Source organism: Pinus tabuliformis, chromosome 3_2 (genome assembly GCF_031772625.1).
Source record: "Pinus tabuliformis cultivar Carrire ecotype Pingquan chromosome 3_2, CPIR1, whole genome shotgun sequence".
Taxonomy (NCBI): domain Eukaryota; kingdom Viridiplantae; phylum Streptophyta; class Pinopsida; order Pinales; family Pinaceae; genus Pinus; species Pinus tabuliformis.
The window spans coordinates 151,489,710-151,502,752 of record NC_142302.1 but is presented as its reverse complement, the minus strand read 5'-3'; positions in this window follow the sequence as shown (position 1 = coordinate 151,502,752).

Genomic DNA, 13,043 nt, shown 5'->3' with positions numbered 1-13,043 from the left:
TGATTAGATTGTGGAATTATTCCACCACTTTTTGGAGCTTATAAGGATGAACTTACTGGGGTGGTGGAGGAATCCCAGGATAAAGGATTGGTTTGTGAATCTTTCAACTCTACCTTCCTCACCTTAATCCCAAAATCGGGGGATCCCTTGTCTTTTGAGGAATTTAGGCCTATTTCTCTTTGAAACTGTATCTATAACATTATAGTAAAATTGATTTCAGACCATCTGAAGCCTATTCTCTCAAGAAACATATCCAAGGATAAATTTGGATTCTTAGATGGCAGACAGATCCATGAAGCAATTGGGGTTTCCCAAGAGACACTGCACAGTATTAAGCGGAGTAGGAAAAAAGATGTGATTGTAAAAAACGATCTTTCCAAAGCGTATGACAAAATCAGTTGAATTTATATCTGTATGCTAATGACCCATCTGGGGTTTAGCATTAGGTTTACAAACTGGGTAGTGGGATGTATTTCAAACGTCAGTTTTTTGTTCTAATCAACGGGGAAACATCCTCTTTCTTCCACAGTCAAAGAGGCCTTAGACAAGGTTTCCCTCTATCTCCCCTTCTTTTCTTATTGGCGGTAGAAGGACTTAGTCAATTGATACTGGAAGAGAAGAGAAGAGGAGATCTAAAAGGCATTGAAGTTGCTATAAACTTTCATATCACTCATTTTTTGTTTGTTGATGATATTATTTTATTCAGTGACAGAAGTAGAAGTGACATTCAACACATAAAATCATCTCTTGATCTGTTCCTAGTAGCTACAGGTATGTGTATCAATGCTCAAAAATCATCTTTGATTCTTGAAGGTTTCTCAGGGACTGAAATCATGAGGATTACATCGACCCTCCCTTTTGAGGCTAAGTCGATGAAGGAAAGCTTTAAGTACCTTGGATTTCATCTAAAACTAGACTCTTACAGGAAACAAGATTGGTACTGGCTTGTGGCTAAAATTGAAAACTGAATCAAACACTGGAGTTATAAATGGTTGTCAAGAGCGGGGAGGTTGGTTTTGATTAAATTGGTCCTTGTGGCCATCCCTGTGTACTAGATGGCATTAACTTGGATCTCAAAAGGAATACTCTCACGAATAAGAAAAATATGCAATAGGTTCCTGTGGGCCAGATCAAAGGAGGATTAAGTGTTGCCATGGGTGGCCTGGGAAAAAGTAGCTAGACCAAAGGAATGGGGTGGATGGGGCATTAGAGAACTACCAGCCTTTGCATCTTCACTAGCAATAAAATTGGGGTGTGGGCTTATATTAATGGAGAATTTATGGACGATAGTCATCAAAAGTAAGTACATAGTTCCGACCCCCATGAATGAATGGTTGAGGAACCCTAAAAAGAAGTCTCCACATGCTTCAGTAGTATGGAAGGCAACTTTGGAATCCTTTAGGATCATAGAAGAAGGATTGACCTCACACATTGGAAATGGAGAGAAGCTTAGATTAGGAATAGACTCGTGGGTAGGATGCAATGAGGGGTATGCCCTATCAAGAGAGGTCATGACATGTTTACATACATAGGGCTTAGTCTTTTTGAATCGGATTGCAAGGGAAGATCAGTCGACAATATGGCAACAAGGATGGAAAGCAGCGAAGGAATTGCAACTGGAACCTCAATGGAAAGAGGAATGGTAGAATTATATTAGAGAGCTCTAGAGAAGAAATGTTCGTCTAAGGGATCATCCAGATGTGCTGAGATGGGTCCATGCTCCCACAGGAAAATATTCTCCAAAGTTTGGCTACTCTTACCTAATGGTAAGAAGGGCATGGGGAGCACCAGAGTGGTGGTTTAAACCTCTCTGGAAATTAAAAAGTCCCGCAAAATCAAGACTTTTTTTTGGTGTATCTTAAGGAACAAAATCCCTACATGGGATAACCTACAGAAAAGAAACAAAGAAGGTCCAGGTTGGTGCACCCTCTACAAAAGTAAGGAGGAACCAATACAACACCTTTTTTTAAAGTGCCCTTTCAGTATTAGAACATGGGAAGAAACTTTGAGATTATTGGGGAAGACTCAGACTTGGAATGTGGAAAACATGTGTGATGCCTGACAAAGATGGTGGGATGAGGTTCAGGAGGAAAATATGAAAAATCTCCCTTTAATAATCTCATGGGGCATTTGACTGGCTTGAAATAGGAGCATCTTTAAGGATTTGGTCCCTGCTCACATTCCTATTGTTGTTGAAAGTGCCTCAATCTATGCTCTTATCCCCTTACCAAATCCTGTAAATATTTCTAGGTGGCTAAGAGAAGAATAGATCAGGGGTGATATACCATGGGCCTATTTTGATGGTGCGTCCGAACCATAGGACATCTGTGGTGTGGGCCTTGTCATTCACATCAATAACCAAAATAGTTTAAACACTTCGGTGGGCCTTGGCTCAGGAACAAATAATTTTGCGGAACTTCAATCCTTGAAACTTTTACTTTGTTGGCTTACTCACATGAGGATGGGATCAGTCCAGATTTTTGGAGACTCACAGAATGTTGTTAAAGGGCTCAATGCAGAACAAAGATATCAAAATTATATTTTGATTCCATTACTAGAAGAAGTCTTACATCTAAAACAAAATATTGAATTTATGTATGTCTGTCATATTTACAGGGAGTGGAACTCAGTCGCAGACCTCCTTTCCATGGAAGGTTTGCAACTGGCTATGGGTAACTGGTGCATAACAGAAGCAGATAAGGATAGGATCCGTGTGTCGGATCAATAGCCTTACACTTCCTGATTGAGAGGGGAAGCCTTATTCCAAAATGTTTTTTCTCTGCACAAGCTATGGTCTCTTTTTTGATACTGTTTGTTTTTACAGGGGACAATAACATGATTTATCTTGAAACTTTAATTTTTGTATTTTTGCACAATTTCTATGTTCTTATTTGGGTCATTTACCTCACTAATGAGGAGGCCCAGGAATAGGATTTATCTCGTTTTTGGTTTCTTTTTGGGTTTGAGTAGTACATTGTTCTACATTACAACCCAAAGATGACTTACTCTATGTTTATTTTGTGGACATAGAGCATTCTGAATGCGTAAATGCATCTACAAATGTAACTTTTTATTACCTTAATAGAAAGTTCGATTTTTTCCTTCGAAAAAAAACACAATTCAAAGGCATGTAGACGCCACATCTCTTATGAGAGATAAGATACCATTGCTCTAGCTAGTTTATTTCCATTTTGTAAGTAAGCATTTTTCAGTTCTTTGATGTTAATGAAATGAGGATTTATTTCTATTGCATCTTTGTGTTTATGTTTATATATGTATTTTGTTTCGTTCCTGCATAAGTTTGGATCAGTGGTATCAGATCATATCTACACTTTCTCTATTTTTCTGTGCATGTCCCCAATGAGGTCGGGGTATAAGGATTTGGGACTTGAATTGGTTAATCCCTTGCAAGATAGGCCCTGCCGACACCAACGACCTCCCATGGCGGAAGAAAAGAAAGACGAGGGAGCAGGAGATCTTATCAAATTGTTGCTCGAAGAAGCCCTTGTGCAACATAGGAACGAAATGATGGACAACTTTGCCCAGATCCTTCAGTGGATGCCAACAGACGACGCATCTTCATCCAACAATCACTTCGGAGGCATCGCCCCCTTCAAGGTACAAGATAACTTCTATATCCCTGTATTCAAAGGTCAAATAGATGCAGATGTTGTAGATAAATGGCTAAATCTGCTGGAAAGTTATTTTGGTCCATAATTTCTCTGACAAAGAGATGATTACTTTTTCACTACTTAAAGTCACCCCCCATGTCAAGGAATGGTGGGATACTTAATGTGAGAGACGGGTTGAGGAGCCCTCTCTGTTTTCAATTGTACCCTCTTGGAACTCTTTTTGAGATGTTGTTAAGGAACAATATTACCCTGTTGGGAGTTATGACGACAAGTACATACAATGGACTACGTCACGGTAGAAAAGGGATAAATGTGTGCATGAGCTGACAGATTTTTTCCATACCCTGAACACAAAGTTGGGTATCAAATATTTTGAGAAACATCTGGTGCTCAAGTACCATGGTTGTTTGCACAAATATATTTAGGAGGAAATGGAGTTCCTAGACATCTCCTTGCTTGGTGTAGCATATCGATATGCTACCAAGATTGAGCATAAATTCAAGCAGAAGAAGCGAGACTTTGGATCTCCGAACCCAAAGCAGAACAAAGGCGCCCCTAAGCCATATATAAAAGGGCAGAGCTAGGCTACAACCCCCTAGGACAACTCCTTGAAGCCCCAAGCCAGGAATAATGGGAAGGCGAAGAAAGACACCGACAAGTGGTGTGAGTTCCATAAAACTCCCACTCACAACATGAACGAATGTCACACAAATAAGGCAATGTTGGCCGAGCTAAAAGACTCAGAGACGGATGCATGATTTGATTCTAAGTTAGAACCCAAAAAGGGAACTGACAAAAGAAAGCAGATCATTGACACAAAACCCACTACGATAGTAGCCACAACCAAGTTCCAAAAGGCGAAACCTGAGGATCCAAAGGAGAGGGAGCGCCTCTCCACTCACAAATGTGGGTAAAGGGTTTTCTGGTGCATTTCATCATTGACATTGGGAGCCAAAAGAACCTGATCTCAACCGAGGGTATTAAGATATTAAAGCTCTCAAAAACGTCACACCCATAGTCGTGCACCATCAGGTGGCTCCACCAAGGGCGATATCTCTGTGTCAGCAAGCAGTGTTGCATGCCTAATAGCATCAATCCCTTTGCAAATGAGGTATTGTGCAATGTTTCCCTTCTGGAAGTCGTGATGTTTTATTAGGTCATCCATACCTATGGAAGTGTCATGATGTATAAGAATCTTGACCTTGTTTTATTATTATTACTTTGGGCCATGAATTGTACAGGATACCAGAGTTAGTGTCGCTTACCACCTTTTCTTTACTATCTACTAAACAATGTTGTAAGATCATTTACCACACTAGGAAATGTGTCTTCCTTTTGATTCTCCCTCAGAGCAAGAGGAAGATTATGGCCACTTCTATAGCCTTTAGACAAGGATCCTCCACATGGCAGTAGCAGATGGACAAGGTCTTGGAGGAGTACATGGATATCTTCACCTCAGCCGCAGGGGTACCCCTACATTGTCAGGTCAAGCACTCCATCAATCTCACCCTAGGCATGCCACTACCCAATGGACTGATCTACTAATTCTTTGTTCTTGAGAATGTTGAAATTAAGAGGCCACATCAGACCAAGTTCATCATCCAGTGGGAGCCCAATTATGTTGGTACAAAAGAAGGACGTAAACTAGAAGCTCTGTGTTGACTATCGGGCATTGAGTAAGATCATTGTCCAGAATAGGTATCCAATCCCATAGATTGATGAGATTTTGGACTAGCTCAAGGAAGCCAAATATTTCAACAAGATTAACTTGAAGTTCGGTTATCACTAGGTGCCAATCGAACCCTCTGATGTATGGGAAACTACCTTCAAATTAGAGGAGGGCCTTTTTGAATGGTTGGTCATGCCTTTTGAGTTGACTAATGTCCCCGCAACCCTCATGAGGCTGATGGGCAACATCTTTCAGCCCTTTACCAACTTTTTCATGGTAGTATATTTGGACAACATCGTGATCTTCAACCAGAGTTGGGAGGAGCACCTACACCATATTCGACAGGTCCTCCAAACCCTGTGACAACACAAATTGTGTGCCCATTTGAAGAAATTCACTTTTGGTATGACCCAGGTTCAATATCTAGGGTACATCATTAATGAGAGGGGTGTGTATGTGGGCCTAGCTAAGATACAAGTTATTCGAGATTGGCCATCCCCAACCACTCTAACAGAGCTCCGCAACTTTCTAGGTCTTGCCAATTTCTATCACAGGTTCACTTTGGGATTCTCTCATATCACTTGTCCTTTGAGCCAAGTCACCAAGGGTGGAGTGAAAGCAAATTTCTTTTGGTCCAAATCCTAATAGAAGGCGTTCGTCGAATTGAAGCATCACCTCTACTCTGCACCAGTACTCACATTACTAGACTCCAACAACCATTTGAAATTGAGACAGATGCCTTCAACGATGCTATTGGTGCAATTCTTACCTAGCAGGGTTATCCCAATGGCATATCATAGTGAGACACTTTCAGATATAGTCTAAAAGTATCCTACCTATGACAAAAAAATGTATTCCATTGTGCAAGCCAGCCGAAAATGAAAGCATTACATTATGGGGAAGGAAATGGTCATCCACACAGACCACCAACCCCTACAATTCATACAGACACAAGGAAAGTTTCAGAATGATTTCCATCATAAATGGTCCACATATCTGCAATAGTTCCATTTGAATATTAAGTATAAGAAGGGCAACACCAATAATGTTGCAAACTGCCTCAGCCAACTGCTGGTTATGGCGCTAACCATTGTGTTTGACTCTTGTGGACACAAGACTTCAAGATGGTCGCATCTTTACAAGAGTAATCCAGAATTCAGCACCACCTACCAGATGCTCCTAGAAGGAAAGAAAATTCTAGACTTTCACCTCCAAGACGCAATGTTATGCCACTTGGGACACCTATATGCTCCTTCAAGCGAGCGTGCTAAGATGATTTAGGAGGCACACTATAGTCAAGTCAGTTGGAAATTTTGGTGTAGAAAAAACAGTGGCAGTGCTACAGAAGTATTTTTATTCGTCGAACCTTCAACAAGATGTTGGGGAGTAAATTAGATCCTATATTGCATGTGTCATTGTCAAACCTACAATCAAGAAGAAAGGCATGTATACTCCTCTTCCTACTCCTAGCCGACCCTGGGAATCCATCTCCATGGATTACATGTTGGGCCTTCCTTCTACCAAGCATGGAAATGATTGTGTTTTCATGGTCATCAACATATTCTCTAAGATGGTCATTCTGGTGCCTCGCAAGAAGAGTATCATAGTGGAAGCCACTGCCAAAATCTTCTTTGAACGAGTATGGGTACACTTTGGGATCCCACAGTCCATTATATTAGATAAGGATAGCAGGTTCCTAAGTGCATTTCAGTCAAGCCTCTCATCATTGTAGGATACCAAGCTCACTAATTCCACGACCTTCCAACCCTAAACTGATGGCCAAACAGAGGTCGTCAACAAGATGATCTTGCATATCCTGTGCATGTACAACTCAAAGCATCCATGAACATGGGATGAAAGCCTCCCTTATGTCCAGCACAACTACAACAAAGCTCTCCAAAGCTCAACTGGCCACAAACCCTTTTAGGTGGGGTTGGGATTCCAGCCACTATGTCCCATTAATGTTGCCATACCACTTGTAGCTACTCAAGAAAATTTGACTCATGTCCAGTTCGAAGCTTATAGAACTACCGGCTTCATTGAATGCATTCAGCACATCCGCCAGCAGGTCCATGAAGTATTAGATAAAGCAAATGCTAGGTACAAAAAACTTCATGATCAACATCGAGTGCCACACAAGTTCCAGGTGGGCGACAAATTTTGGTTACATTTGTAGAAGGAGCGCCTCATTGGGGCCCACCGCAAGCTTCGCCCGCCCTGATATGGGTCATACACCATCACTAAGGTTGTAGGAGACAATGATCTTGAGCTCAACATTCCAACGTTCCTTGGCCTCCACCCAGTATTAAATGTGGATCGACTATGGTTATGCTTTTCCCCATTGTTGGACACATCATACATTGTTGAGCAGCTAACACCAATAGATCTCAACCCAAGTTGTATCGAACAAGCCATGATTGGTAAGATCATGGACACACAGATCAAGAACACTTGCCAACAGAGGATCCAGCTATATCAACTTGTCAAAGCAGGCTAACTCCTTCACCACGACAAGTGGCTCACCAGCGACTAGTTTCAAATGAAAATTCCTCACCTCATGGAGGCTATGAATGCAATGGGGAACATTGCTTCCTAGTGGGGGAGGACTGATCTAGGTGGATATTGGTGGCCACCCTCCTATTCCACTTGGACTTCCAACTGGTTTCATTAGTTTCTTTTATTATAACACAATTTACTAATTTTAGCAGTTTTTTGAGTCTTGAACTTATAGAATTGTTTTGACCCCCTAAACGACATTTTTTTGAGGTTTGTAGCAAGCTTGTTGTCATAGGTTCCTGTCGTAAATATGATAGTACTTGGAGAGACCTTTCTAGCAAGGTATCGTGTGTGCCAAACGGAGATCATATGACCAAGTTACAACCCTAAGAAGTTGGTTGTCCAACTAACCCCAACGGGGCCCACAACTCTTGCCGTTCCATCTCCTAGGGTTAGGGTTTTGGATTTTTAGGGTTTTCCTTTGTTGTTCAATAATAAAAAGTCCTTAGAGCCTCATTGTAACACAGTTCAAAGGCATGTAGCTACCACATCTCTTCTTAGAGATAAGCTGCCATCGCCTAAGCTAGTTTATTTCCATTATGTCTGTAAGCATCTTTCAATTCTTTGATATTAATGAAAGAATGATTTATTTATGTTGCATCTCTATGTTTATGTTTATATCCGTATTCTATTTCATTCTTGCATAAGTTTGGATCACAGTTGGAACTGGTAAACTAGGTTGTTGGAGCGTCCTTCTAGTTGTAGCTAGTAAATCAAGGCATTGGATTGACCTTCAAGTTGGAGCATGTAAACAAGGGATTTGGAGTCTCCTTTAGTTGATGCTGTAAATCTTGAAAGTTAGATCTTCCTATTGATGTAAATTTTTTAAGACTGTAGTAAGAAGCATTCGGTGTTTTTTTCTCCTTGAGGGTTTTCCACATAAAATCTCTTATCTACTGTCTTGGATGTTGTGCATTGTTGAATGGCGTTATTATTTGTTCATGTGATGTGATTATAATTAATATTTTTATCTGATGTTGATATTAATTAATGCTCCGTGAAAGTTAAAATAAACTAATTGATGAGAAATACTCATTCACCCCCCTCTCAATATCTCCAACATTTAGTATCAAAGCAGGTTCCTTCAATTCCAACTTCACAATTGGAAGGAAGATCTTAGAAATATAGAGATGGAAAAGTCGAAGAAGCACGGATCTAGATGATCAAAGGAAGTCTTCGGTATTGCAGTGATTCCCAAATTTGAAGAAAATCAAGTTGGTCTACCAGCTCCTAAGTTTGATGAAGTCAAATAAGAAATATGGGAATCTAGAATGAAAGTCCATTTGCAAGCTCAAGGATATGATGCATGGCACTCTATTATTTCTAGAGACACATCTACCGATAAATATAGTGTTGAGAAATCTAGAGGGCTATAGTTAGATTGATTTCTCTTAAACTTGATAACTTCTTGTGATGTCTTTTTACTTTTTCTTACTTATTAGCTTCTTCTCTCATTATTATGTTATTCTTATCATCATACAACTACCAAAACAAGAAGATCAATAGTACACAAGAACACAAGCTATAGGCTGCAAGCGAGGGTCAAAACCTTTCCACTTGAGAGGAAAACCCACAAATCTCTTCTCTCTTATAGAATCTTCAAATGACAAATTTGAAGACCTATAGACCAATACCCTTCCAAGACCAAGTCTAACCTTCTTGATGATGTGCTTCATTTGTCTAAGTCAAACCTAGTCAAATTTCTTCCAGTTGCACAACTTCGACTCCCAACTACAGAATTTCGGCCTCTATTGCAAGTCTAAAATTTTCGGCCCTTAGAACTATTGTTGCCTCCACACGTGTGAGAAAATCTAGGGCTTCTAAGACTTCCTTTGACCGTCGCTTGAGTTTATCCTTCTTCTAGGGCTTGAGAATGACCTAATAGACCTTCCTTTGACCTTCTTCCTACAATTTCTCCAAGATTGATCTTGCAGTAGCAAAACCCTAACCTCCTTCCCTCACACGTGTGAAAAGAGAGAGAGAAATAACCCAAACACGTGTCCTTCATCCTTCTCCTTCATCGCTAGCCTTCTTCTTCTTCTCCTTTGCTTGATCGATGATAGAATGATTGATACCTATAGGAGGTCAAGTTCCCTCCTATATATAGGCTTCCAAGGTGGACGAAATGCCCCTAATTGAGGCCGATATCTTAGCTTCCTGGCCGACTTGGTCTTGGAGGGTATTTTGACACTTTTAAATACAAAAATGATTATTTTTACAAGTTACAATGTGCCCTATGGGATCTTCTTCATATGACAATGACTCTTTTGACTTCTTGACCCTATGAAAAACCCTAGAAGCACTCAATGGGTGCTTTACCTCTAAAATAAAATGCCCTGAGCATGAAACCCATGCTTAAAAAATAACAATAACAATAATAATTTTTTATTTCATTTTACAATATACAATAATCAAAAGCACATTTCATATTTATGAAGGCCAAACCTAGTTACACATTTTTCAACATCTAGAAGGTATAGTACAACATTTATGAATCCCATTCAGCCAAAAATATTTGGAAGAATCTCCATAGTCTCTACTTAAATAAGTATGCAGGTCAAGAAGAAGATCATGATGATGGTGATTCAAATAAAATAGATTCTTAGGTCAAAGAATTTGACAATGATGATGAAGAAGAAGAAGAAGCAATAGCCAACATAAAGCTAGAATTGATCAACGCATTATGTGATCTTAATAAAGAAATGAAGAAAAATCAAATACTTGAAGAAGTTACCCTTCTAGGACTTCAAGTGCAGAAAGCTAAAAAGAAAGAGAAAAACTTGACAAGCCAGTTAGAGGAATCTGTGTTGAAAATAGCAACAAGAAATGATAAAAATAAAATCCAGAATATTCCAATTTTAATTTGTCCTTAAATTAAAATTATGAATTAAAAAAATCAAATTTAGTCTCACTAGCTACTTGGAAATAATTAATTAATTCATTATGGATTAATTAGTTGGAGAAACTCAAGTTAGAAGTCTTTCTGAAGTCATGCAACAGTTATCCCTTAATTAAGGAGATAAGATTGAGTTATATTTGAGTTGTAATTAGTTAGCTCAGTATACTGAGTTAAATCCAGTTAAATTAGTTCCAAACTGTTTGAGGAACTAATTGTGAGTTATCAATCAGTTGATGCATGCATGCACTCAACAACTGTACTCCAAATAACTAAAGATTCTCTCATTAGAAACTCATGCATGTCTATTCTGAGAAAGACCCAGTTGAACTAAATGTTAAGGACAGGTTACTATCAATTGCATGTTTTTTTCCTATAAAGGAAACTCATCCATGCAGTCAAGGGAAGGTTCCTTGAGGATTGTGTAGTTTTACAGGGTGTGAGATCAGTGTGAGTGATCAGTGTTCCACTTGGTAACAGGAGGATCACCCAGGAGAAATTGCGCAAGGAAATAGGAGCTTGGAGGGCAGAGGAGAAGGCTTGTGAGAAGCTTTGATTGCCTGTGAGCATCCAAGAGGATTGTACTGAGAGCTGGCTAGCTGTGAGAGCTAATGCTTTGTATAATTCTGATGCATTTCCACCTTGTATGATAATACAGATAGTGGGTTTTTTATCTGAGGCTTTCCCTTGAGTATTTTCTGTGTTTCATGTGCATTGATTCTTCTTCTTCTGGTTATATGTGTTCAGCTCGATAGATCTTGCTCAATCTTTAAGCTTCTGCAAATTTGATAGTAGAAGTATATTATAGTATATTGCTTTGGTATATTGCATTATCGAGTTAATCTACAATCATATTTTCTACATAGATCTCAGAGGTAGATTTATAGAGAATTTGCAGGAAATTCTACATGGTATCAGAGCCAAGTTTATCGGAGTAGTGAATAGTATACAGAGAAGAGAATTTGAAGTTTGAAGTTTGGGGTTGTAGGTGCAAATTGAATTCTTATCATACTTCAAGGTTGGCCAATGGCGTTCTATGGCTTGAGACTCGAATATGCCTTGGAAGGAACCTCAAATTACATAGCATGGAAAGATCGCATAGAGGATGTATTAGAAGACAATGGCTTGAAGGATTTCATTGATCAAGAAATCCCAAAGCCAGTTCAACTAATGCACAAGAGTTGGCTGAGTGGAAGAAGTGTGTGGTGAGGGCAAGACGGATCATCCTTGAGGGAGTTCAAGACCATATTGTCTCGAGTCTCCATGAGAAGGATACTCCATATTCAATGTGGAAGACATTGAAGGACCTCTACCAGAACAGTAACGACCAGAGGAAATTGGCGCTCAAGGATAAGCTTCAAAGAATCAAGATGGAGAATGATGATACTATTTCCACATATCCAAACAAGCTCACCACTTGCAGAGATGAGCTTGGAAGTGTGGGAATAACTACTGTCGATGATGATATGGTGAGCCTCGCTCTCCTTGGCCTTCCAAAGAGCTAGAATAGCTACCAGGACTCTGTGAATGGAAGGGAGAAACTATCGGATTGGGAACGACTGTGGTCGGATCTCATGCAGGAGGAGATCAGGAGGAGCACTCGAGATGGTTCTTCATCCAAGGATGATGATGAAGAAAATATGGCCTTAGCAAGTAAGGCAAGGAAAGGGAAGGGAATGCATCCCATTCTGAATGAATTCTTCTCATGGAGGGAAGAAGGGTGACAAGTCTAAATTGAGATGCTTTAATTGTCATGAGATGGGACATTATGTGACTAATTTCCCATTAAAGAAGTCCAAGAAGGGATCCTTGGAAGGATCGAAAGGTGAGGCATGAGCCTCTCAATTCGAAATGGAATTTACCCTCATTGCATGCATGGTGTCATCGATGATGGGTTGTGGTTTGGTATCTTGACAGTGGAGACTCATTCCACATGACCGACGATAAAAATTTATTCAGTACCTTGGAGGAGAAAGACCTCAAGATGTGCATAGAGATGGGTGACGACGAAAGGTTTAGTGTTTCAGGAGTGGGCACAGTTGCTTTTTAGAGGGAGCATGGAACTTCTATCACCTTGACAGATGTGAAGTATGTGCCTGGACTGAAGAAGAAATTGGTATCGGTCGCGATATTGGAGGACAAAGGCTATGATGATGTCTTCAATAAACGAAAGGTGTTCCTTAGACACATCACCACGGGACAGGTGAAACAGATCGGTTCACGAGTCAAGAACCTGTATGCTCTTGAGGTTCAAGATGCATGCAAAGCCTTGAGGAGCAAGGAAAATGTT